Below are 24237 nucleotides of genomic sequence, written 5' to 3'. Positions count from 1 at the left end.
TTCAAGGGATCATTTTATTTGAGCACTGAAGTTCGACTTGCCAAAAAATAAGAAGAACGAAAGGGCATGCCAAACTGCATGCATAAAAAAACTCAACAAAATACAATGCATTTTTGAAAATTTATTCTCCTGTTGTTAAAACAGATGGATTTTGTCAGCTCAAATGAAGCATGCGACTAAAAATGTCGCGCAAAGCTATTAATTTTTGGTCTTAGAAAAATTCAATAGAATATAGATGTGAAAGAATCAGTGTTGAAAAAAGAAAAACAAAACTCGAGCCTCAAATTATTAAAAAAAAAGATAGCCTTGGAAAGAATGTACCTACTTCTTATGAATAAGAAAAAGGATTGAATTCCACAATCATTAAATCTCCCGCTAGATTTAAATTATTTACATGTGCAAAGTAAAACTGTCGTTACAAATAAAGTGCAAGTCCGTGGTAAGACTCCACTTTAACCAGTTCAACAGCACATTTTGGAAAAAGTATCGATTAGACCCATCAAGTCGTTATTACACGTTTAAAGAATTCAAAATAAACAAAATATTGTCTTGTATTTGTGAAGATTGTCCTTTCGACTTTCTTCGCTAGCCTCGTTTTCAAACAACAAACTCATTCTCGTTTCATAATTTACAATCTTTATGCAAAAAATCCCTTGGAAATGATACAGATGAACGCCCGTTTTCGCGACTTCACTGGAGTTCATGTGGTGGTTGTTACCTATTCTCAATTTCCTTAACAGTCTTCCACAAAACCAGTGCGGCTAAATAAAAACCAAAGTACAAGTGGTTGGGAAATTTTCAAAGCCTTCATTGTCTGCTTCTAGCTTTGGTGTTGGTCAAAACAAAATAGTTTAATTGCAGAGGTGATAACAACATCAAAGAAAGCATCTCACGAAAGCTATCTAAATGCGATTAAATGCTTCTTATAAAAGCGGTTGCTGTCATATTACGAAATGGACACAACTACAACGTGAATTGTGGTCTGAGAAAATGATATTCATGATTATTAGAGAAAGTTAAATAACGTGCAAGCGAGTCATAACATTGAAAAGACGTCATGAAATCATAACGATCCAGCATTATACTCTAAAGGCAGCCAGGCAACGTTTAACTGACAAATAGTTCAGAGAGGCAGAAAGCGATAAAATAAGATATAAAGCAGATGAAATGAAAATAATGCTGTATCATTATTCTGGTGTTTTATGGCCCAAAGTGTGCCAGACAAAGAGTTTTATTATGTCTTAGAAGTTTGATTTATTTCAAAGTCAGTTGAAATCATAAAGCGGTTAAATTTTATAGTATCTTCTCTCCCTCTCTTGAATACTCCTCGATTATTTCTGTTTTCTGCCGGGGTGGAGAAGCGGTTACATTAGAGTGGGTAGGGTACACTTAATAAAATCTTCGTATAAAATTCTTCTTCCACAAAAAATCTACAATCATCAAAATCAAGCATATAATAAAATATCATCACTTCACCCAAATAATTATCTAAGCTGCTTTTTCTGCAAATAATTCGATATAATTGATTACACTCTTTTTTATAAGAACCAATAAATTCAAGTTCAGACATACTGTTCTCAAGTTTTCCGAAAATCTGAGGCTGGATTGTTCTAAATCTGCTCTAAAATTAATAAAGTGTAAGCAGTGCGATTGCTAGCTTTTTCGCTCTAGGGAGGTGTTAAGGCCTCATTTGCCAACAAATTGAGTGAGACGTGCTTTATTTTTCGACAGGTTTCAAATTCACCGAAAACGCACCCCTAGATGGCCGAAAACTTCTCGTTTTGTGAGATGAGACATTGTTCAAAAATACATTTTATAGTAGCTCAGCCTCAGCTTGTTCTTAATTTCTTTTTACTTTTGATCAATTTCGAGGCTTGGGTTCTTATAAAATTGTTCTTATAAAAAAAATGCAGATGGATTTACCTCCAAATATATGGATGCATATCAATGTCAACATAAATAATGGCAAATGGTGATGTTTATATCCAGGCTGATGCTTTTCGTCCCTCTCATTCTCATGAGAGCGACAAAGAAGTTAAAATGAAAACTGGATAAAGCGACAAAGTGGCACTGTTTGGTCCATAGGTATTCATAGGTCCATAGGCATAGGGTCTTCTTGGTATTCGGAAAAATCAATATCTTAATCATTGAGCAAATAGGATGAAATAAATTGAATTTTGTTAAATTGATGTTTTTCAAGTTAACTTTAGGTTTAGGTTGCAAAGAAAATATGCAGTATTTTTGAGTTTCTTCACTAGGTGCCTGTTTGCCAATACCGAGTTTTCTTTCCATTGTTATTTTATTACTAAACAGTTGGAGCATGGATAAAACTGGCTCCCGGTGCATGAAGGGTCTGTAGCAGATATTGGAAATACTGATATAGGTACTTAATATATAAATAGGCCCTACAGGAATGGGCACTCAACCTCGTCCCAACAAAAGAAGAAATCCGGCATCCCCAGTGGCGTACCCAGGTCTGTAGCACTGGGGGGGGGGGGTGTCTGGGGCGCAGCCCCTAGAAATTTGTTTGGACCACGCCCTTCGAACACTCGCAAATGCGGGGAAACGCCCTTTTTGCAAATTTTCCCTCATTATTTGATTCATGTTAGCTACGGTAAATAGCAAAGCATTTTACAATTGTAATTGACACAAGCATACAGTATACTATCCCCCCCCCCCCCCCAATGAGTTGTACATCATTTTTGGAAAAATCTCGAGGACCATATTTCAGAAAAGTGGGGGGTCCGGACCCCTCCATTCCCCAACAACAGTTTTGAATGCTCATATCTACGAAGCTATCAATAGACTAGACATGCAGTTTTATCTTCTAGCTGTATTTTAAAGACAGTTTTAGCCTATTCGATATCGATATTCGATATTGATAGTTTTACAATGATAGTTTTAAACAACAACATTTAAAGGCTATGCAACAAGAACAATATTATATCAACTAACTTTGGACACAATGATATTATACTTAATACGCACAGGTGTTCTTTATACGAGTAGAAAAAAGAATTGAGCTTTTTACGAAATAATCACATCAACTTCGCAGTTTTGAAATAGTTCTATAAGGATCAAAACTCTTTGAAAATTCTAGCAACAGAGAGAGGTGTCAATCTATCTAAATATACGCTGTTTACGTCTATTAAACTGCGGGTCATTCGCAAATGCATTAGGTTTTATTCCTAAAAAAGGTCTCGTTATGAACTATGTGAAAATGTATTTCTCGTACCTTGCAGCTTTAACCATTTGCAACCGAGGCGATGTTATTAAGACCAGTTTTGCAGGACAGATATCGTCTACTGACTACTACCTGTTGAAGTTTTGTGAGAAAAAGTGTCGCAAATGCATGTGTTGTGTGGATTATATCATTTGGTCGAACTTCCCCAAGGACAAACTACACAAACAACAAAATAAGCGGGTTTTGTGGACCACCCTAGAGAATATGTGACTTTCGGCCGGGATAATGGCCTTTCGACGAAAGACGTCTGTGACCCCAGAATGCACTGCGTTTTCCAACGAGCATAAAAACAAACATCGATAAAACAGATTTCGACTCCCATTTTATTCAGTAAAGATAATATAGAAAATTGACAACCCTCCATGAAAAAGGCGTAACTTACAATTTATCTTTGGAGGGTATAGGAGTTTTTTGTATATTGTCCTGCCAAACATTATAACTTTTCAATAATACAAGATAAATGAAGCCAAAACAAACACAAACTTCTACGAACTAAATAGGAACCATGGACAGTGACGGTGCTATTGCGTCAATAGGCATGCTACAAGTTTTTCTGAGAGGAAATTATGTGTCCGTTCTTTTAAGATGTTGAAATAAAAAGCTGCCCGTTAATAAAAGCTTCTCCCATGGCACTGTACAATGGAAAATAATCTTACTTAAAAGGCCTAATGTTTTGTGTCCCCATTTTTGCAGGGAAGTCTTTCCAATCTTCCAATGTTATATCTTCGATAATCCTTTCTGAACTATCTATACCTTAATCTGGCAACATCAAGACGTAGCTTTTTCAACAAAGAAAACGTGTCTCCTTTTCACAGCTGATAAGTTATGTTTGATGTAGGAAATCCTTTCCTTGATAAATTGGTTGGCCTTTTTCTCATAATTTTGCATAGAATCATAGACAACAGCAAACAAAGATTATGTACCTGCTATTAGAGAACATTTGCCCTAAAAATGATAGCATATTTGTCAAGCATTTGATTTAATCGAAATCAGTCGCGGAAACATGGTTTTCATTGCTAGGCCTATTCAACAAGCATTTTAAGTAAACCGAACTCTAAAATTTAATATCTCTACAGCAAAATAAACGAGAGATTTACCTGTCCTATCAATTATCACATGTCATTGCGGTTTGACTCATGTAGTTATTGCGGTCCATATACAGTTGCATCGACTTGTACAAATTCATTGTTTTTTCTTCGATTAATAACTGTGACTTGGGAAAGTCAATTGCATCAGGGGCCTTGAACCCAAAATTAAAATTATATTTCACCTGTTATAATTTTGTCGAGACTTGAAGAGAAGTTCGACGTTTATTTGAGGCTTTTGGGTTCATGAGCGGTTGGTGGAGGCATGGAGGCTACAGCCATTTAAACACGAAAGGTGTTAAACAGTTATAGAAATTTTGCTGACTTGGAAGAATTTTTAGGAACATTTAGCCCCTAAACCGCCCCCACACCACCCCCCCCCCCCCTAGAAAAATTAATTGCAACTGCACCCCTGGTGTTGTAATTTATAAGAGATTGTTGTGGGGGAGATTAAAGATGCAAGTTGATCTTGAACTACAAAACTAGAGTTGAAAAACTTGCTTGCAGAGATTTGGCTCAAAGCAATGTGAAGACAGAGGAAAAACTTGTGGATAAATCAATATTCATTAAATTAATACTCTAAAACACCAGCAGTCTAACAATGCCTTTCTACTTCTAGTATACATGTGCAATTGACGTCATCAGTCTAAAGGAACTTGTCGTTGGCACTGGCGTGTATGATATAACACAGAGGCGGATTAGTTACTATCACTTAATCGCGCATAGATTTTTTTTTAAAACTATATCCATTACATTGTAGAAACAATTGAGCAGAGCTTTGCCTTCTAGATGGAATTCGGGGTCTCTATCCTTGCACAGAAAATAAGTGTCCTGTCAATTGCCTTCCCCCACTGGCAAGCCCAGTGCGTTGCGCTTTGTCTCTATTAGCTATATGATAGTTCATGTTAAACTTTTCTCTTGAAATGTCATGCCTTTCGGTGTTGGCCTCAATGAAATTGTAGAGACCTTGAACAACACCAAGTCCATTTCTCATTGACTCATTTTCTGAAAGATCCAAGTAATTTCCAAGGCAGTCGACATAGATTTTCTCGCAACTACATTAATTATTGTAATTTGAAAAATATACATGGATGTAACGTGTAATTAACTTAATATGCTGGAAAAAATTTTTAAGTTTGAGTTTGAGTTTTAAGTTGCCAAATATCTGGCCGGCCAAATATTCGGCCGGTCCCGTGTAAAGGCAATCTCTGGCTCCGTGTTCTCCACAAATCAAAAAAGGCATCACCTGGTTGGAAACAACACGTAAGTCGATGGATGATTTGATTACAATGTTTAGGACGAAGGAAAAACCAAGGTGAGTAAAATTACCACATCGGGTTTATTTGAGGCTTTTGGGTTCATGAGCGGTTGAACCACAGTAAATGACCCTAGGTATCAGGAAGTCTTGAGGGCGAAGGTAGAATTATGAAACTGCTAGAGACTGGATGAAAAATGGAAGAAATGAATAAAAAAAGCAGTCGTCAAACTACTGATGAAACAAAACAATAGTTTTTGTGACAAGGCAGTTTCCTCGTTGAATTTCGTGCTGTACTGTCCTAAGTAAAACAGATGACCGCAAACGAGACTCAAGATGGAGAAGCAAGTCAACAGTATCATGACAAAAAATATACGATTCACGATTTAGCAAAGGACGTTGGCCACTGTCTGCAAAAAGAGGGCCTGTGTCTGTATTATAAGGGGGAGGGGGAATGCTATTAGTCCAAGGAGGGGGGCGTTTGCAGAGTGCTCCCCTCTGTTTACAAGCAATTTCCTGTTAGCTTCATTCACTGTTGCCAAAAACTAAGCTAAATTCGTTTTCCTTTATCATCGATCGATGTGTCATCACAACAAAGATAACAGAAAAATGCAACCTGAAGTTGTCTGAGTGACAAGATAGGTCTGAATATTCCAGATACTACCCAAATTCTTTTAATTTTTTCAGATTATTGCGTTGTTCTCATTTATAAATAGAAAGATATTTTAATGGCTACGGAGATATAAAAGGATTTTGGACTGATGGAACTAAACTTCCAGAGAGGCCCATCCAATTAGCCTATTCATAGAAATAACAGTGGATGCTGGGCCTAAAGAAGCCCGCCAGTAGTGGGGCAGCCCTACCAGTTATTATGCTGGCCTATGCTAGAAAATGCCTTGCATAATATTGAGCAAATAAGTATTGTTACCAATTCTTTTGGTATACTCTACGAAATACGATTAACTTTGGTTCACTGCCATCACTTAACCTCTATGACGTCATTTGTTAAAATAAATGGCTTGTTTTGAAACCACTGCGCGTATAATTTGAGGCCATGAAATGGAAAACCGGTAAAAGAAATCCATCAATTTTGATAATGTGGCGCATACTAACAAATGATTTTGATTTTAAAATGATTTTGAAACACAGTGTTAGAGCTACTTCACAATTGATCATTTTTCAAATCAGATATATAGTCATGGACGTCGCAACTGGGGTGCAACAGAAGTACCTGTCCCCACCCACTTTTTTTTAAATGTCCCTTTCTTTTTTCTAAACTTCTTTTTGATTAAAAAATTTTGGAAAAATGTCCCTTTTTCTCAGACATAGTGCAAGCTCCAAACTCTAGCGTCCTTGCTACTTCTTGCAAAGGAAAGCAGGTTTTGATACTAACCGAGAAACAGATTTAAAAGATACTGGCACAGAAATGAGCTGAGCGAGCAACAAAAGTTAGAATTAAAACGTTTTTAGATTAAAAATAGTAAGTATAAAGGTTGTTTTTAAGAATTAGACCTTCTTAGCGCAGGAAACGACCTGTTATATACTGACCACTTCTGAATGCTGAGGCTTTTTAGAAAATATTTACCAGTGCTAGATATATATGTAAACAATAATTAATAATTATCGTAAATAAATTACACAGTAAAATGAAAACATCATATAATAAAGTACAACAAAATATGATGAAATATAATAAAAGGAAATATAATATAAAATATGATATAAATGAAAGAAAATAATATAATGGCCAGCCTAACAAATAAATTATACAATATTATATAACATATGATATGTTATTATAAAATAGATATCATAAATATAAATATTATGCCTTATACTATATAACATAATATTACAATATAATGTAATGTAATATATTATATCAGGGAAACTGTTGTGAAGTGGCAAAGGCACCCGTAGGCTAACGAGAACTACTGATTCAACGGAACCAAACCTGCAGATAGTTATGAGTTGGTTCGTGTCTTCGGACAAAATCTAGACTTCTAGACTAATTATACAATATTATAAAACATATAATATGTTATTATGAAATATATAAAATGAAACAATAAATATAAATACTATGCCTTATACTGTATAACATAATGTTACAAAATAATGTAATTCTCGCTCGATTGATTGACTAGAATGACGCCGCAGGATATTTTTAGAGCTTTCTATGTTCTACGTCAAAATCAGGTTTTCGATCGATTAATTAGAGAAAAAATATCAACTTGAGATGCAACTGATACCCAAATGTTTTGTTTGATTGGCTGTTTTCAAACTACATAATGACAGTACTGCATTTTTACCTCTTTCATGAATATCGCAATCATTTTTCCATCGATCTATACATACAATTTCGTCCATAATAGTTAGCAAATTACTGTTGAATTCGAAATTTGAATGGCGCTGTTTTCCTTTCTGAATATTAAACAAACATGACATCGATCAAATTACAAAGAAGTTTGAACTTTTTTACTCACCAGGCAAAAAACCTTTGCTTGTTGTTAAACTGCAGCTAACGAAGATTTCAGCACACTGTGAAGCGAGTTTTTCTATTCTAAACAGTAATCATCATTTCCTTCTCCACATGGACGGCTTTCCTGCGCATGAAAACACTGTGTTAGCAATGTTCACGTATCGCGGGCAGGTCTGTTGTGGCTTTGTCTCATTTTACAATTACGTTACGTATTAAGCGGGTCAAGGTGTGAGTGGTTGTGTTTACTTTCTTCTTTATAATCAACACTTGTAATATCATCAAACATCGGCCTAGTAGAAATGATGTAGTTATATGATAATTAATCAATGTTTCTTTTGTGGTAAGTGACCATTTAAACAATCCCACCTGGCAAATGGGTTTGCAACGAATAATACAGTACGCTGGACGTTTCTCTGAAACTCTGGCAGATACACATGGGCCAAGTAGGGGGGGAGTTTCACGCCTTCATATAGCTTTCATTGACCCAAAGAACTCAAATTACTGCTTTTTCTGAAAACCATTCATGTTTTCGGTCACTGGTATTCTAGGCCAATGATTTGATTATGTAGATCCCGTGTGTTATATTTAGGTAACTTTGTACCTTTATTTTGTTTAGAAAGAATAATTAAAAACACACTTAGACGATTATAATTCGTTCTTGGATTTTTCGCTTTCCTCCGGCAGCCTCCTCAGTAAAAACTATTATTTTTATGGAGAGCATATTTCGTTCTTATAATAGAAAGTTTGCCTTACACTATCATTAAGACAAATCAAATTATGAATTTGATCTTAATTATTAGTTCCTTGAACTCTTAGATATTTATTTCTATCTTTATGGGCTGCTACCATGGGTGTAGCAGAGGCTAAACGTTGGGGGGGGGGGGTTAATATTGGTTTTGGTTAATATTGGTTAATATTGGTCAGAATATAACTGCTTCATTGAGATGAAATTGCTCGAATGGAACGATTTTGACACTTTTCGCCTGATTAGTGTATCTGCCGCCCCCACCAGCCCCTTTACCTCCTACGCCCATGGCTGCTACACTCTTTTTTTATAGGAACACACTTTATAAGAACATCGAGGCTCAATTTGCCCAAAAAATAAGAACAAGGCTAGAACAAGCTCAGCTTCAGATGAAAAATTTTGAAAGATGCAATTTGCATTTTGAAATTTATGTCATGTTAACAGAACAAACTATGCAATTTATAATCTTTACCCAGTAAAACATCTTAGAAACTATTTACAGTATGTAACTTTCAAATATTTGCAGAAAATCACTCTTGAATAAGAACAATTTTAAGAACATTTGAGCCTAAAATTATCAAAAAGTTAAGAATATCGAGGTTCGGCAAAAATTATCTGGTTCTTATAAAAAAGAGTGTACTTTGGTTGCTAAACGATTCCAAAAATCTAGCTTTTCTCGCTTTGCCTTCGTCCCTTTTCGTGTTTCCTATACCCGAACGATGTGATGCTGTAAATCAATAATACTACAGGCTTAACCGATTCTGACTTGGTTACGAGGGGCAAATTTTTGACAACTTGAAGGCGCAGCCGTGGAAACGAAAACATAAGAAATCTAACGAAGCTTGTTCAAATCAAACGAAATCACAGAGACAGGAGAAAGTCGGGATGTGAGGAAATAGTGCTTGACGAGTGCAGGCATATTCTTTCAAGATCAAACACACTATTTAATGTAGCCATATTGATAACTGCGTTTCTAAGGTACTAGCAGAGTTCAAAGCAAAGAAAAACCGAATAGTAGCAGTCAATGAATTCGCGGCAAGCAGTTCAATCGAAATTGTTAAGTGCCTTAATATAAGCAAAAATAAATACAACAAATATAAAATTTCTTCAAATGTCTTTAAGTAAACGAAACGAAAGCTTCTTTGTCGCCTATCTTTTGGAAGCTAAGCAAGCAAAGTAGCCTATGATACACTGGCTATAGGCAAGGCTGCAATCACAGCCTTTCTGATAGTGCCGAGGATTAAGATGAAAACAGACTTGAGGACAAAACATGAGTTATCTCCGCATGAAAACTGTAGAATCTTTCGGTTTTTTTGGGAATCCTTTTACGCTATCACTTGCCATATCTCTAAGGAACTGTTTGATTTCAAAGGATCTGAACACAAACAAATGTATCGGTAAAACAATGCATATGTCTATATCTCATACTTCAGCCCATCAAAGAAAGCGAAAGTGGTGTAAAATCATCCATCTCGTGGTCGCGAACATTGTCCACACGTTGGAGGTTCGCTCCACAAAAGTTTAGAATTGCCTATATAAACGAAAGCTCTCTCGTCCGTTTTCGACGATACTTGGTCTCTCGTGTCCCAAATTTACATGATTTGATGTGATTCTAAACAATAACTTTCCTTGAAAGAAGCAACAAGTTTTTATGTACCATAATTGGCCCTAATGTAGTGAAAATACCTATTTAGTCACTGAAAGTGTCACAGCAAACGAAAAAGCTGGATAACCGTTCTACAGTATTCTCTCCAATTAGCGGACACCGTCGGGGCCAGAGCAAGGTGTCCGCTAATTGGAAGTGTCCGCCTTTTGGAAAGTTTTGCAATGTAAGTCCCAAAGTTGAAAATAGACCCTAGTTTTGTATTTGAAAGGTCTAATCAGTGGTGGCCCCAGGGAAGGGCTAGGGGGGCTACAGCCCCTCCGTCGGAAGCACTAAGCCCCCCCCCCCCCCCGCATTCGGAGGAAATTTTAGGTTATTGTCGGAGCAAATTTGACAAAATAATGTGCAAAAATTGCATATTTTAGTCATTGCTAACCCCTGTCGGCAGTTCCAAGCCTTCTGTCGGAAGATTTCTGGCGCCACCTCTGGGTGTAGTCTGGGCAGTTAGTGGCTATCGGGTTGAACTTAGATACTAAAAAAAATAACCAAATTGAACGTAACACAACACTTTCATGGACAAAAAAGTTGGTAAACTGGGCTGTAAAGAAGCTCGAAGCTGTAAAAAGCCAACTAGATTGTCAAGTGTCAAAGTGTTTGAAATAAATATTTGAATAAATATTCATTCGTCTCGTTTTTTGTTTGCTGGCTCCTACATTTTTTGTACTGTCCGCTAATGGGAAAGAAAAGAAAGCCAAACTATTAATTATTTTGTGCAAACAATATTGTCCGTTAATTAGAGTGTCCGAAATATCTTTACATATATGCACAGAAATTAAAGAGTCATCAAATCTTGCCCAGTTTAAAACTCGGATAAAAAAATGGAATGGAGAAGAATGTTGTTGCAAATGTAAAATTTGCTGCTGGTAATACATTTGTAAAACTTCTGACACCATTCGTTGTTTGAGCGATTGACCGAGCGAATAAATGACACGTTTTGACACACAAAATCAATTCCTTTTGTTCCATCCAAAGCTAAGACGTTCTTTTACACAATATCGAAACTTAGGTACTAAACAGCCTTTCACAAGCACTGTTACGCCATTAAATTATATATATATGAAACGAAACCTCGAGTGCTTTCACAAGCCACTCGGGTTGAATGCCATCAGCCCTCTCTTAGCCTTTCCATCCATTACCGTTCTGTGTGTGTGTGTGAGTTAGTGTCTACATGTTTGATAGCAGTGGCCTTTCGCAAGCACCACGCTTCTCTCTCTAACTAACTAACTCTGTTTCTCCGTACTCTACTTTATATAACAGCATTACAATGTAGCAAACTAATATCAATAATTGCCGGTGTTATTGTCGGTATCTATCGTGCAATACGTTAATGAACTAGTAGGAGGTGTTAGATATATTAGGATACGCGGGGGAACTTTGTAGAGCAAAAGGGCATGTAAAATATTACTATACCGGAAAACATGAAAAACTAAAGCGCGACACGCTAATATTTCCTAATCAAAGAGAAGCATGAACAAATATAGACATAAACGCAAGACTGACCTAAAATGAAATAAGTACCTATATTACATACCTCCCTATCAAGGAAATTGAATCGTCCTCGATTCTTAAAGTGAATCTAATGAAAAATAATTAAACGTCCAATGAATATTTTGTGTCCGTAAACTAGAAATCGACAAGTCCTGTGATTGAGATATTTGCCAGCTACTGGGTTTGACTATGCATCTCTGGATGGTATGCAGGGTGTTCGAACTGTCGTCTCGTGAACAGTTGTTCGTCGCCTTCCATCTTGAGGTACATGTCCTAAACTGATTCGTGAATCTGGGTTCTGGTCTGTTTCCAGCACCATATAATCCCACTTCTCCTGTCACCATTGTAAAATTTGCTGCTGGTAATACATTTGTAAAACTTCTGACACCATTCGTTGTTTGAGCGATTGACCGAGCGAATAAATGACACGTTTTGACACACAAAATCAATTCCTTTTGTTCCATCCAAAGCTAAGACGTTCTTTTACACAATATCGAAACTTAGGTACTAAACAGCCTTTCACAAGCACTGTTACGCCATTAAATTATATATATATGAAACGAAACCTCGAGTGCTTTCACAAGCCACTCGGGTTGAATGCCATCAGCCCTCTCTTAGCCTTTCCATCCATTACCGTTCTGTGTGTGTGTGTGAGTTAGTGTCTACATGTTTGATAGCAGTGGCCTTTCGCAAGCACCACGCTTCTCTCTCTAACTAACTAACTCTGTTTCTCCGTACTCTACTTTATATAACAGCATTACAATGTAGCAAACTAATATCAATAATTGCCGGTGTTATTGTCGGTATCTATCGTGCAATACGTTAATGAACTAGTAGGAGGTGTTAGATATATTAGGATACGCGGGGGAACTTTGTAGAGCAAAAGGGCATGTAAAATATTACTATACCGGAAAACATGAAAAACTAAAGCGCGACACGCTAATATTTCCTAATCAAAGAGAAGCATGAACAAATATAGACATAAACGCAAGACTGACCTAAAATGAAATAAGTACCTATATTACACAAATTATGTAGATGCTACGTAGCTCAGGTTGGATTCCTTGACTAGAAAATAAGAAAAAGTCGTCTTGGTGTGAAAATTTTAAAACATCTTTTAACTGTAAACGCATTGTAAAATTTAATCTGTTTTTTAATCTTCAATTTTATTTCTTTTATTAATAAACTAATTGTTTTATTTATGTAATTATTAATTATTCATTCTTAATTGCTTTTTATTCTAAATTTTTGTAAAGTAGGCCTAAATTAGCTTGTACACAAATTGTACATAGACAGCAAAATTATACCCGCCTACTGTTAATAAAATTGATTATGATTATGATTATTATAATCAAGTGTCCGCTTTTTAGAAAGGATTTTATGAGACTTTGACCAGAAGACGATCGGGGAAAAAAATTTTTCCACTAATCAGAGGTGTCGGCTTTTTAGAGTGTCCGTTAATTGGAAAGAATACTGTAGATCAAATTGCACCAAAAGATTAGCGGTTTCCCAAACGTACAGGGTGAATTGTTTCAACTGAATTAGCAAAGTTTCTGACCCTTGGGCTAGCAGATCAGCTACGAAGACATAATTATCCGCCGTCAAGCAATGAACAAAAAAAATTCTAGCAAAAACGTTATCGGAGGGCAGAATGGGCAAGCACCTTTCCGTGGGTCGCCAACATTGGCATGGCAAAAAACCCAACTGATGTACCCATTAGCAACATAGCAGATAACGAAGAGAAAGCTGGTATTGCCTGCTATCTTGTGATTCAACACTAGGAGCATTGTATAAGGAGGACACGGAAGCCAGCTACTTTGATGGGGCAACAGATACATTTCCTCGAGGGTAGGGCCGTCTAGATAAATAGATTTGCTCTGGCTTCGGTGACTGCATAGTAATCGATGAATCAGCAGTCATTAGAAGTCGAATCAGTGATCGTTCTTAACAGATTCAGTCGAGCTTGGTATATTGTTTAAAATAAAGGTACCTACAACTACTGCCTGACACACTCAAGCACACAATGTGGATTAATAGGAAAGTAGAAATACAAGATAGGAATCGACTACAGGGCTGGTGTTCTTGATGGACCGCTGGCATTTAGGTGCGAGGATGGCTCAGTTGTTAGAGGCGCTGACTACAGACCCAAGGGTCTGTGGTTCGAGTCCCTGGCATGACCAAACTTTCACCCAGAGTGGGGAGAGTCGCCAGCTCTTTGTAATTCCAGGCGTAGGAATCATGAGGTGTGGTCACATGGAGAGGAAGGACCAGGACACTACTCGATAAGCATAGCTTCTCAGTGTCCTAGAAACTACCTTCGGATGCTAGGTAGCAACAAATACAAATACAAATACAGACATTTTAGAGACTATGTCGAGTCTCGTGTTCATTTCAAAACACAGAGGTATGTACCATTTAATGAATGGACGGACCATGGTATAACATGTGGTCATTACAGAGCCCTTGTGATATGATCAGGGTATAATTTCTTCGAGAGGCGATTCGGATTCTGTCAGCAAACAATCTCAGTTACGCCCGCAAATCAGTTAAGTTTGCTAGGTCAATAACGTCATGTAATACTACACTTGAAAAATAATCCAAGGATTTTTGAGTGTCCGCTTTTCAGAAAGTCAAAAACTTTAGCTAATGTCTACCATAGAGTATTTCTAAGAAATTTTTAAGATATCAGAATAGTATGATTGAAATTTCTTCTCATTAAATGCGAGTGGCTTGTTATAAACTACAAGTGGACAATTGACAAAAGTTCCAAACCATTCTGAGCCAAACATGATTCAAGAAGAACTTTGTTGTGGCGCTCTCTTTTTCTTCATGATAACACATTGATCTACCTGTCTTTTCAATTACATACCGTTATTTGACCCTCTGCAAACAATAAAATCATAGACTAAAACAAAGGATTTAGCAACAGTTTTATCATTTTCGAGATTAGTTAAACCGATATTCCTAAAAAAACCGACATTGCTATAAACCAGTTCTATTCGAATCTTCTACATTCACCCTGTTGTCATAAATTGAAAATGTAATTCAAATTTTTAAGGAAATAAAGAAGGTTGCTATGCGATGAAGATGTAAAAAATGTATCCACGTAAGACAGATTATTCGCGGCCCGTTATCTAGGCTTAGATTTCACTGAAAAAACAAATTGGGCCTAAAACTCAAGCTACTCGGTGGACATTGTAAAAGTGTGTTTATTGAATAATGGAATACTAAAGAGTAACTTTCAGTGTTTTATGTACATTATTACTTTGAAACTCTTTTATCCGCATAAATGGAAACACAGACTAGCAATAATCAATAATAAACGATGACTGCAATCAATACAAGGGGTTCTTTGGAAACGAGACTCATCGTCGTTTGACGGACATGGAAAGAGGCTGATTCCTCCCGTGCACAAGTTAACTCTTTGCCAGAACCAATGAAATTAGAACATGTTTTGGAAAATGCACATGTGTTGAATGTTTTACGACAATGTTCGTCGAAAAAGATTTTCGGGAAATTTAGCGTGATGACACCAAAATGCTGCATTCGAGGAATCGTTACTGTACAAATTCAAGCATTACAACTTGTTTTAAAAGCTTGGGACCTAGAACAGCTGTCTAAACCCCATTCAAAGTCTGTTTACCCATATAATTTGTTATGTTTTTCTTAAAATCCTAAAATCTTAGTGAATGTTAAACGGAAATGCTTTTATCTAATCTAAAAATTATTATTGTCAGGTAGTTTTGGTCAATTAATGATATTCTTTCTCAACTTCTGTTGGAAATAAGAATAATCTAGAGCATTTGCAGGTTATAAATTTTTGGGCGATGTCTTCAATCTTAAACTAACCTGAAAGCTGAACAAATTCAGCAAGATAAATCAGCTTAGACGGTATCGTTAGAAGATGAGTTTGGAATTAGAATGAAAAGATGGAAAGGGATAAACATTTAAGAGTGCAAAAAGATCAGTCGAAGCATAAGAACTTGGAGATGTTCTATGACAAATAGCAAAATGGTATCTAATAGCATGTCATTTTTGTTGATGTTTATTCATTGATTGGCGTCATTTCCAAGTGGTCTGTACTTCTATCAAATGACTTTTAAGTGTTGTGTTATTTCGACTGAGATTGATGCTGATGAAGTGGACTTGGTTTCTAGCGACATACAATAGCCTAGCGGGTTGAAACAAATGGTGCATAATTGCATGATTGGTGCATGATTGGTGCAGGATTGGTGCAGGATTGGTGCATAAAAAAATTTCATGTAAACAGGCAACTCCTCTTTATGTTCAAAACAAAACAAAACCCTGACATTGTAAAAAGCAGCACTTTTAACTTGACAGACAGAAGAAACAGCTAGCATATGTCCGACAAACATCCTTAGAAATATCCAAGAACATGTTTTTAAGGCAAACGAATACTTTCTGGCTTAGGAAACTAAGCTTTTTCCAATAGCTTTTTCAAAGATTTGCAATATTTGAGAGCACGTGATGTGTTTAATCACTGAATTTAATACGATGGTAGATATGAAACTTTGCGCGCTATTTGTTATCTCTTGAAGTTGATGAGTTACTGGAAACAATCGTATCTAGTGTAATGTAATTACAAGTTAGTAGAGATCACAACCCTTTGTTACATCATAACTAAGAGGTTTGGAATAATCCTTAGTAATCGGATTCGAAAAATCCAGATATGAGCATATGCTGCTGTATCTAACGGGAAACGACAAAAGACGAGCCTTTTTTTTCGTTTCTTTGAAAAATGTCTACAAAGAGAGAAGGTGTTCAGAAGGACACCTGCTTTCGTTATAAATATTCCCTGTATAGAGAAAGGAATGTTTTCTATGACTTTCATCGACATTTTTCTTAATATCAGATTAAATTGGTAAAACTCTCTTATATCAAAATATGAGAATCATGCAAAGCGTTGTACACGCTTTTATAAAAGAGACTTGTATCAGCACTAAGTACCAAAAGTTTCTTAATTTAGCATCAAATTTGGCGTTTTAGGTTTTAATAAAAGTTTCCAAGTTGGTTTTTTTATTTGGGTCCGAACTCCTAAATTCAGCAAATTGCTGAATCTATGGTAATTACCAAATCAATAAAGTTTTCAATGTACATTCTGCTTTTGTGTTCCCTACAGCTCGCAAAAAACGTTGTAGCAATGATTGTAACACTAATTATCTCTAACTTCCCAATATATGTTTACATGCATGCCGGGAAACTCTCATGGTTCCCTGTGATCTGAAAAAAAACTTGTCCTTGTTTCCGCATCAGTTGTCTATCTCTCGTTTTTATCTCAGTAGATTAACAATTAAAACTGGTTGCAATCATAAGTTTGAAAAACCATGAGTTTGACATCACTAATTCGCAATGAATTTGGCATCACTAATTCACTTCACAAATTGCAACGCAATTTGAACCTACGGCACTCGTGATACCAAGATAAAATAAGATGTTAAATCTTAAATGTTTCGCCGTAGGTCCTGGGCACACGTTTATGACTCTCAAGTGCGCTTGATAGATAAAAAAAATCATTTCCCACCAGATAAATAAAAATAGATTCTGTGAAAAACTGAGGACTTAAAAATAACAGCCTCCCACGTATGTTGGGCAGAAGACTCTCAAAGGAATACTGCCACAGTAACAAAGGTTTTTGATTATAAGTAGGCTGGTTGCTTATGAAGACTTATTTGACGTCAGGGGCTTTGGGAAGACCAAGTAGCTTGCACATGATTAATTATTGTTTAGTCAAAATTGCGAATTTAATCCTCATTTTAAAAATTGATTTTGGCAGCATTAAGAGCCTTGCAAATCAGATCGGATTAAGCCAGGGCAATCTGGAGTCAAAACAAGACGTGACATGTTTTATTATTTTGGAATCCAGTTGGTAGGAAAAAGAAAGAAACTAATGAATAATACTGCAAGACATAACATAATTGAAGTTAATAATAAGGTGTGCGAATGGATGGCAGTAGTTGAGCCAGCTAACGTGAAGCCCGAAAGTGCACTCTTTTTTTATAAGAAGCAGTAAATTTAAGGCTGACTGTTCTCAATTTTTTCGAAAATCTGAGGCTGGATTGTCCTTCATTTGTTCTTAAATTAACAGGGTGTAAGCAGTGTGATTGCTAGCTTTTCACTTTAGAGAGGTGTTCAAGCCTCATTTGCCGACAAATTTAGTGAGACAAGCTTCCTTTGCTGACACGTTTGAATATTCACCGATAAAACACATATGGCTAAAAATCCTCACTTTGGAGATAAAACGTTGTTCAAAACTGCATTTTAGAGGCTCGTGTTCTTATAAAATTGTTCTTATAAAAAGAAAAGAATGGAATAGGAGTCCAGAATGATGCCAAATATCTGCAATAATCAAAGGCTAAACCTTCTGAAAGTGCTTTGTTTAGTAACAGATTTTGAAAACCTTCAATCTAAACTTAACCTATGCATTTCATATCATCTTTTGGAGAATCGCTTTCGTTTGCTATGGGGTTGACACAGCCACCCCCCCCCCCTTCCCCCATGGCGCTGTCACTGAGAGACTATTGCTCTCAAGGTTAATCTCGTTGCTATTCATCAGAATTCGCTCCTCTGCCAAAAATAAATGTTTGATAGTATCTTGATATTAAAGTTTGAAAGAAAAAGACAGACAGATTGCATCGAGAGGCGCAAGCAGCAAAGAGAGGACTTTTCAAATAGTATACAGTCATATTTATGAAAAAAGCTAGTGAATTAGCCCAAGCAGAAGCACTATTGAAAGGACATTGGGGACACTTGAAGTTAGCTGACTGTTGGGCAACATGAGGACACGACAACTTAGTGAAAGCAGCCAGCAACAACTAGGGATTAATTCATTGTAGCTTAGTATTTCTTGTAACTTATTATATCAGAATAATCGTTTGTTACTTAGTTATCAACTTCCATTACTTTGTTAAATGTTGTACTAAGCTATGATTATATACTATCTCGGCCTATATACTTGATTTGAAAAAAATCCAGACTTATTACAGTGGAACCCAGCCTTACGGTCACCTCGTTAATACGGCCACTTCGATAATACGGCCACTTCGATAATACGGCCACCATGTTATTACAGCCACCTCGTTATTACGGCCACATTTGTTTGGCCCGGAAAAACAGTCATACATAGTCTCATAAAAAACCCCGCTAATGCGGCCCCCAGTTAATACGGCCAGCGGCCGCATTTGCGATCCCAAACAGCAGGATTCTTTATAATTCAACCCCGTTAATACGGCCATTTATATTTAGCAAAACTGTAATAAAATCTCAATAATCTCATTCGTTTTACAAAAGAACTTTTTATTATCAAAGTCGCTTGCTTTCAGGTGTGATTGCCCACACTTAAAATGATTGGCTGAAACGCAGAACGAGCCAGTCAAAAGTCACCATTTTTTTTGCAAAATCGTGAACATGATTTGGTGATTAAGGCCCAAGAACCCAGGACTTCTGTTTCGTTTTGTTTGTGGGACTAGTTATTTAACATATATTTTTATAATTTTATCTACATTTCCAGATGTCTATTAAGCAGAACAGTTCCTTAGGATGTTATAATTAATTTCTACCCCTTAAACTCCAAAATTTGACCCTACCTTATTAATACGGCCGACTTTTGGTGGCCCGTTGGTGGCCCGTTGATGGCCGTATTAACGGGATTCCACTGTAGTTGGAATTAAGAAACACAATGTTCTAAACGCGGACACTTAAAAAGGAACGGACAATTGGTTCAGAAGGCCTCTCGCTGTTTACATTAACAATTCATTAATGATTATTTTTTTGATTCTAAAAATTGAAACTCATCTAGCTACAAACTCATTTATCGAAATTCTCCTATATTTATCTCTTATCTCTAAAGAAAATGTTTTTACAAAAATAATTTTGTTGAACTAGACACCAAATTTTGATTTAAGAAAAGAGATATGACAGATAAAAGGTAGTGAGTGATATTAGAGGTGATTGAAGCTTTAAGTGTATAGCTTGAAAATAAAGTAACGCAATATCCAATATACGAGATATTTTACTGCTTTATTTTTCTCGTTGTTCTGTAAAATGCTTACTTTATCCTTAACCGTAGCCGATGTCAGATAGCATTGCGTTGGCAAAATGTTTCATATGTATTTAGATGTTAATGATTTTATTAAATATGCCCTCGAAAATCATAAGCATGTTTGGCTGTAGAGCTGAAAACCGTTTTGTCTGTTGTATTCATCAAATGACATGCCAAAAATTCAAATCCGCTAGCTTTACCTGAAATCTTATGAAAACATAATTCATAAGATCCATGACCTAGATTCATACTGATCTCTTTTGCATTTCACCAAGACAAGCGGTTTTTTATCAATAACGAACTTCTTACTGCTTATTGCCCCAGACAATTTTGCTTTTCTTATCAATAAACGTCTTAAATCTCTTGCCAATTAACTGATTAATAACATAAAACATAATTGCGCTTATAGATCTCAGGAAAGCAGCTGTAGACAACACGGTGGATTTAGGAAAGTTAGAGGAACTTTGTGTTATTTTAGTGGTAAATATTTCCTACAGCGAGGATAAACAAGATGGCCGGCTTATCATGGCTAGAACGTACTTGCGGAGATGCAGAAACCTTAAGAAAGATAAGAAGTCGATCATCTAAGGATATTTCCAAAGTACTTGCATTAATGTAATTGTCCACATCATATGGTATAGAAGATCTGTGTAATTCTTCTTGCGTGAACCAGCTGCTGCAAAACAGCGGTGTTTCTATTTTCAACAGTGGCAGAATCACGATTGTATTTAGAATAGTTTAGGCTTGATGAGGACAAATACTAGCCGAAAAGTAAACATAAGTACAGTCCCGATTTCGATTGAGATAAAACTCTAAAAGAGGCATTGCACTCAAACACAGCTGATTCGCTCGCTTTGTGATATTTTTTGATTGATGATATCGTTGGCTTGATTATATATCTTGCATTTTGTAGGTATAGCATTTCAGGCCAACTGTTGATAACTGGAACTTCGATAATTCTAACAAATTCTGCTTTCTATTGAAAATTTGAACAATCGGAAGTTGATTGTATTTGCTTCAACTTGCTTTCTCACAATCCACATCTGTGGAAAATCAACCTTCCGAAAAACAGCAAACAATATTTACAACCAACAGGCGCTGCACATCAGCAAGCTTCGAAGAAGGTCTTGAGCTCTGAAAGTTGGCAACATATATATACAGATTTCAGTGTAAAGGTTGTGAAATGAATGTCGTGAAAAGCAATTCAATTTCAAGAGCTCATGACTGTAAATTTTGACAAAAAGCGTAGATCGGTGCCTGTCTTTATGTCACGTTAAGCTGTAAAAAATGCTGCAAAGAGAGTCTGGTGGGACATCCGCAAGATTTGAGATACAGAACGTGAAAACCGTGGAAGTAATGAAATACTGGATTGTTGTAGGTTATACGAGCACATCAGCTCCAAAAAATTTTAATGTGAATGCAAGAATATCATATCAGTACTTTTTCTAGTATGTTTTAGTATTTTAGCATATGTATTTAGTATTAGAGAAAATGGTACTTGGACTAAAATACTATGGAACAACACACAAACAGCTTTAACAGATCTGCCAGTCCATATTAGCGCTAACAGGCCTTTTAAAAAAATTAGTGGTCCTTCCAGTAAAAGGTGTGATAAAATTTGAGACCTTGTATACACTAGATGCTAGGCTGCAGACAAAATAAAATAAGTACAGATAAGAGCCACAAACACATTGTTACCTTACTCGCGATAATGCTGGCCAAAAATAGTTGAAACAGCACAATATTTGCTTTCAAAATATGACAACCCAAAGGGTTTAACTAACTTGCAAAGGATGCCGCTAAATCCCCCCTTCCCCTTCTTCCCCCGTACAACATTATTTCCTCCATCATGAGTGTGTATGCATCCTACGCTAGTTAAAGTATTACTGACAACCGTATAAATGTCGAAATTAAGCAAAATCGTAACGGGGGGGGGGGGGGGTGGAGGGTGCCGGTGCACTTGTGCCAACGTAGGTTTTAAGAGCGTAGTTCAAAGAAACAGGAATCGGGGTTGTCGTGACGTCACAGATTGTTGTTACTTTTGTTTCTGTTTGGTGATCATAATCTATCGAGTAAAAAATCTGCTATATAATCTGCTACCTTGGAAGTCATCTCTCTGTATGATGGAGACACTCAACAATGTTTCAAACATTGGAAATAATACTAGGACGGCGGAAAATTGCATGAAAAATGGGCAGTTCACCAGAAGATGAAAAAATTATACCTACAAGATGGTCCACTTGCACTGTCGATTTGCCTTAATCATCACAAACCAACAAGATCGATGCATTAAAAATGGCTATGACTTCATTAGCATTTCACTGGTTGATAAATATGTAACAATGGTTATTCAAAATATCAAATTTCAAACAATATGCCTTGATAAACGATTATTTCACTCAATGCAGGCCTTCTGTCAAAGCAATCTAATGTTTGCATTTCAAGCAATACGAATCGTTTCCATAGAAGCTTCGATGTTTATATTGCCCTTTTAACAGATTCGTGTTATTGAAATGCATTTATGTCAGTGTAGTCAGCAGCCAACACTTAAGACCTGAACATCTGATTGTCCATCCTTAAATGTACCTGTATAGATGTATTTTACACATTAACGATAATTATTTCGCCTTTTAGTGATAAAACATACACTCGCAGAAAAGCGTACAGCTTTGTGACCTGTATGCACTATCGGTATATAGAGTGTTCACATCAAGCTACGACCGTAGTTCAGTTGTCTTGTGATCATATTGAACGGGAAATTCGGAATTGCAGTTAACGTGTGTACAGCTCTGTCTTCATGGCATTGAGCACCGTAAGACTGACAAATAAATAGCTAATTTCATGAACGTCATACAAATGCACGACATTGCTCATATCTACTACATTTCATGACCCCAGAATAAGTTCTGGACATTTGTACAACGCTATTTTTATTACTCTAATGTGTATATTAATCAAAATGAGAGGGAGTAATACGTTAGTACCCTTTTGCTAAAACAGCTTTTGAGTGAAAAACAGTCGAAAAAAGGGAGGTGAGAAAACATTTCGAAACCAACTATTTCTCTTTGGAAAAAATTGCATTCAGAACAACACAAAACATGTTTTGTATTTTTATTAAGATTGTTCAGAGCAAGTTACTCGATCGTACGCTTTAAAATCTATATGTGCAAGGTGACGTTTATTGGAAAATGTACGGTATTCTAGCCTTTAATGCCAAGAAATCGTCAAAATGTTGAAATCTAAAATAGGGCAGCTAAAATAGACGTTGGTTACAATGTTACTTTGTTAGGACATTCAAGGTTTTGTTAAACCAGGTCAATTTGTTGAACTGAATTGAGGAGATCAGTCAATTAGTTCAGAACACCGTTAGCTTCGTTGTATATGGGGTTTGCTCAAAAAGATAGGAAGCTATTTAATTTCATGTGAATCCTGCGCTACAATAATTTTGAAATTATTTGCTTAAACTGTTCCTCGATGTTTTAAAAATTAGACTTTCAATCAATTTCATGTACTTTTCTAATTGAAGCACGACAACAAATCAAAACAATACTTAGTTTTTCAGTTTGCGCCAGTGTAATTAGAAAGCACAAAGACCCTTACCCTGAATGATTCATGCCTAGAATTTCGACATTCTTTCTAATGCCTAGGTTCTCAGCTCTAGACATAATTTGAGATCTTATAATTTTAGAGAAAGTGAACGATAACAAGAATTTTTGCAATTACTTAAGCAATTTATATAATTCTGGTTTCGATGCAGACATTTGACGACCTAATCAGATTCATGGCTGCTTCATAACCGCATTAAAAATTAATACCGTTTTCTTTGCAATGAATTTCCGAAGATGAATTTGCAAAGGCCAATGATACAGGCTGATATTAATTTCAGTTAATAAATGGGATCTTTCTGTTTTCTTTCAATATCGCTGCTGACGTACAGCGTGGAATACGGAGATCATTTAACCAGCACTTGAAACAAAAGGTTTCAATATGCTGCGATTATTCTCAATGTTATCTAAATGTTATTGTCTTTCTTCTTGCAGCCAATGAAGGTCGGCTTGAAATAATGAATGTTTTAGTGTTTCTGTAATTCTGTAACATGTTTGATCATGCAATCCTTCTTCTCTCGACATGAAACGGCTACTGACGACGGAGAAAATACCAGTACATTAGAACCAGCTACATTTGACTTAAGAAACTTAACTTCATTATTAAAAAT

General features: G+C 36.3%; 1 protein-coding gene across 1 annotated transcript in view; it reads right to left on the bottom strand.

The window, feature by feature from the left end:
• Positions 1-11964: 11964 nt before the first annotated feature.
• LOC135692271 (uncharacterized) overlaps positions 11965-24237 on the bottom strand; it is a 52088-nt gene continuing 39815 nt past the window's right edge. Inside the window, exons 4-5 of the mRNA XM_065210367.2 lie at positions 22246-24161; positions 11965-21155 (exon numbers count right to left, since the gene is read on the bottom strand). The gene's annotated coding sequence lies outside the window, so the exon portion shown is untranslated. The remainder of the gene's footprint in view (positions 21156-22245; positions 24162-24237) is intronic.

The sequence above is a fragment of the Rhopilema esculentum genome, chromosome 13 (assembly GCF_057945365.1).
Source record: "Rhopilema esculentum isolate cy_ngs chromosome 13, ASM5794536v1, whole genome shotgun sequence".
NCBI lineage: Eukaryota > Metazoa > Cnidaria > Scyphozoa > Rhizostomeae > Rhizostomatidae > Rhopilema > Rhopilema esculentum.
The sequence above is the reverse complement of the archived record's forward strand: the minus strand, read 5'-3'. Positions and strand labels throughout refer to the sequence as shown.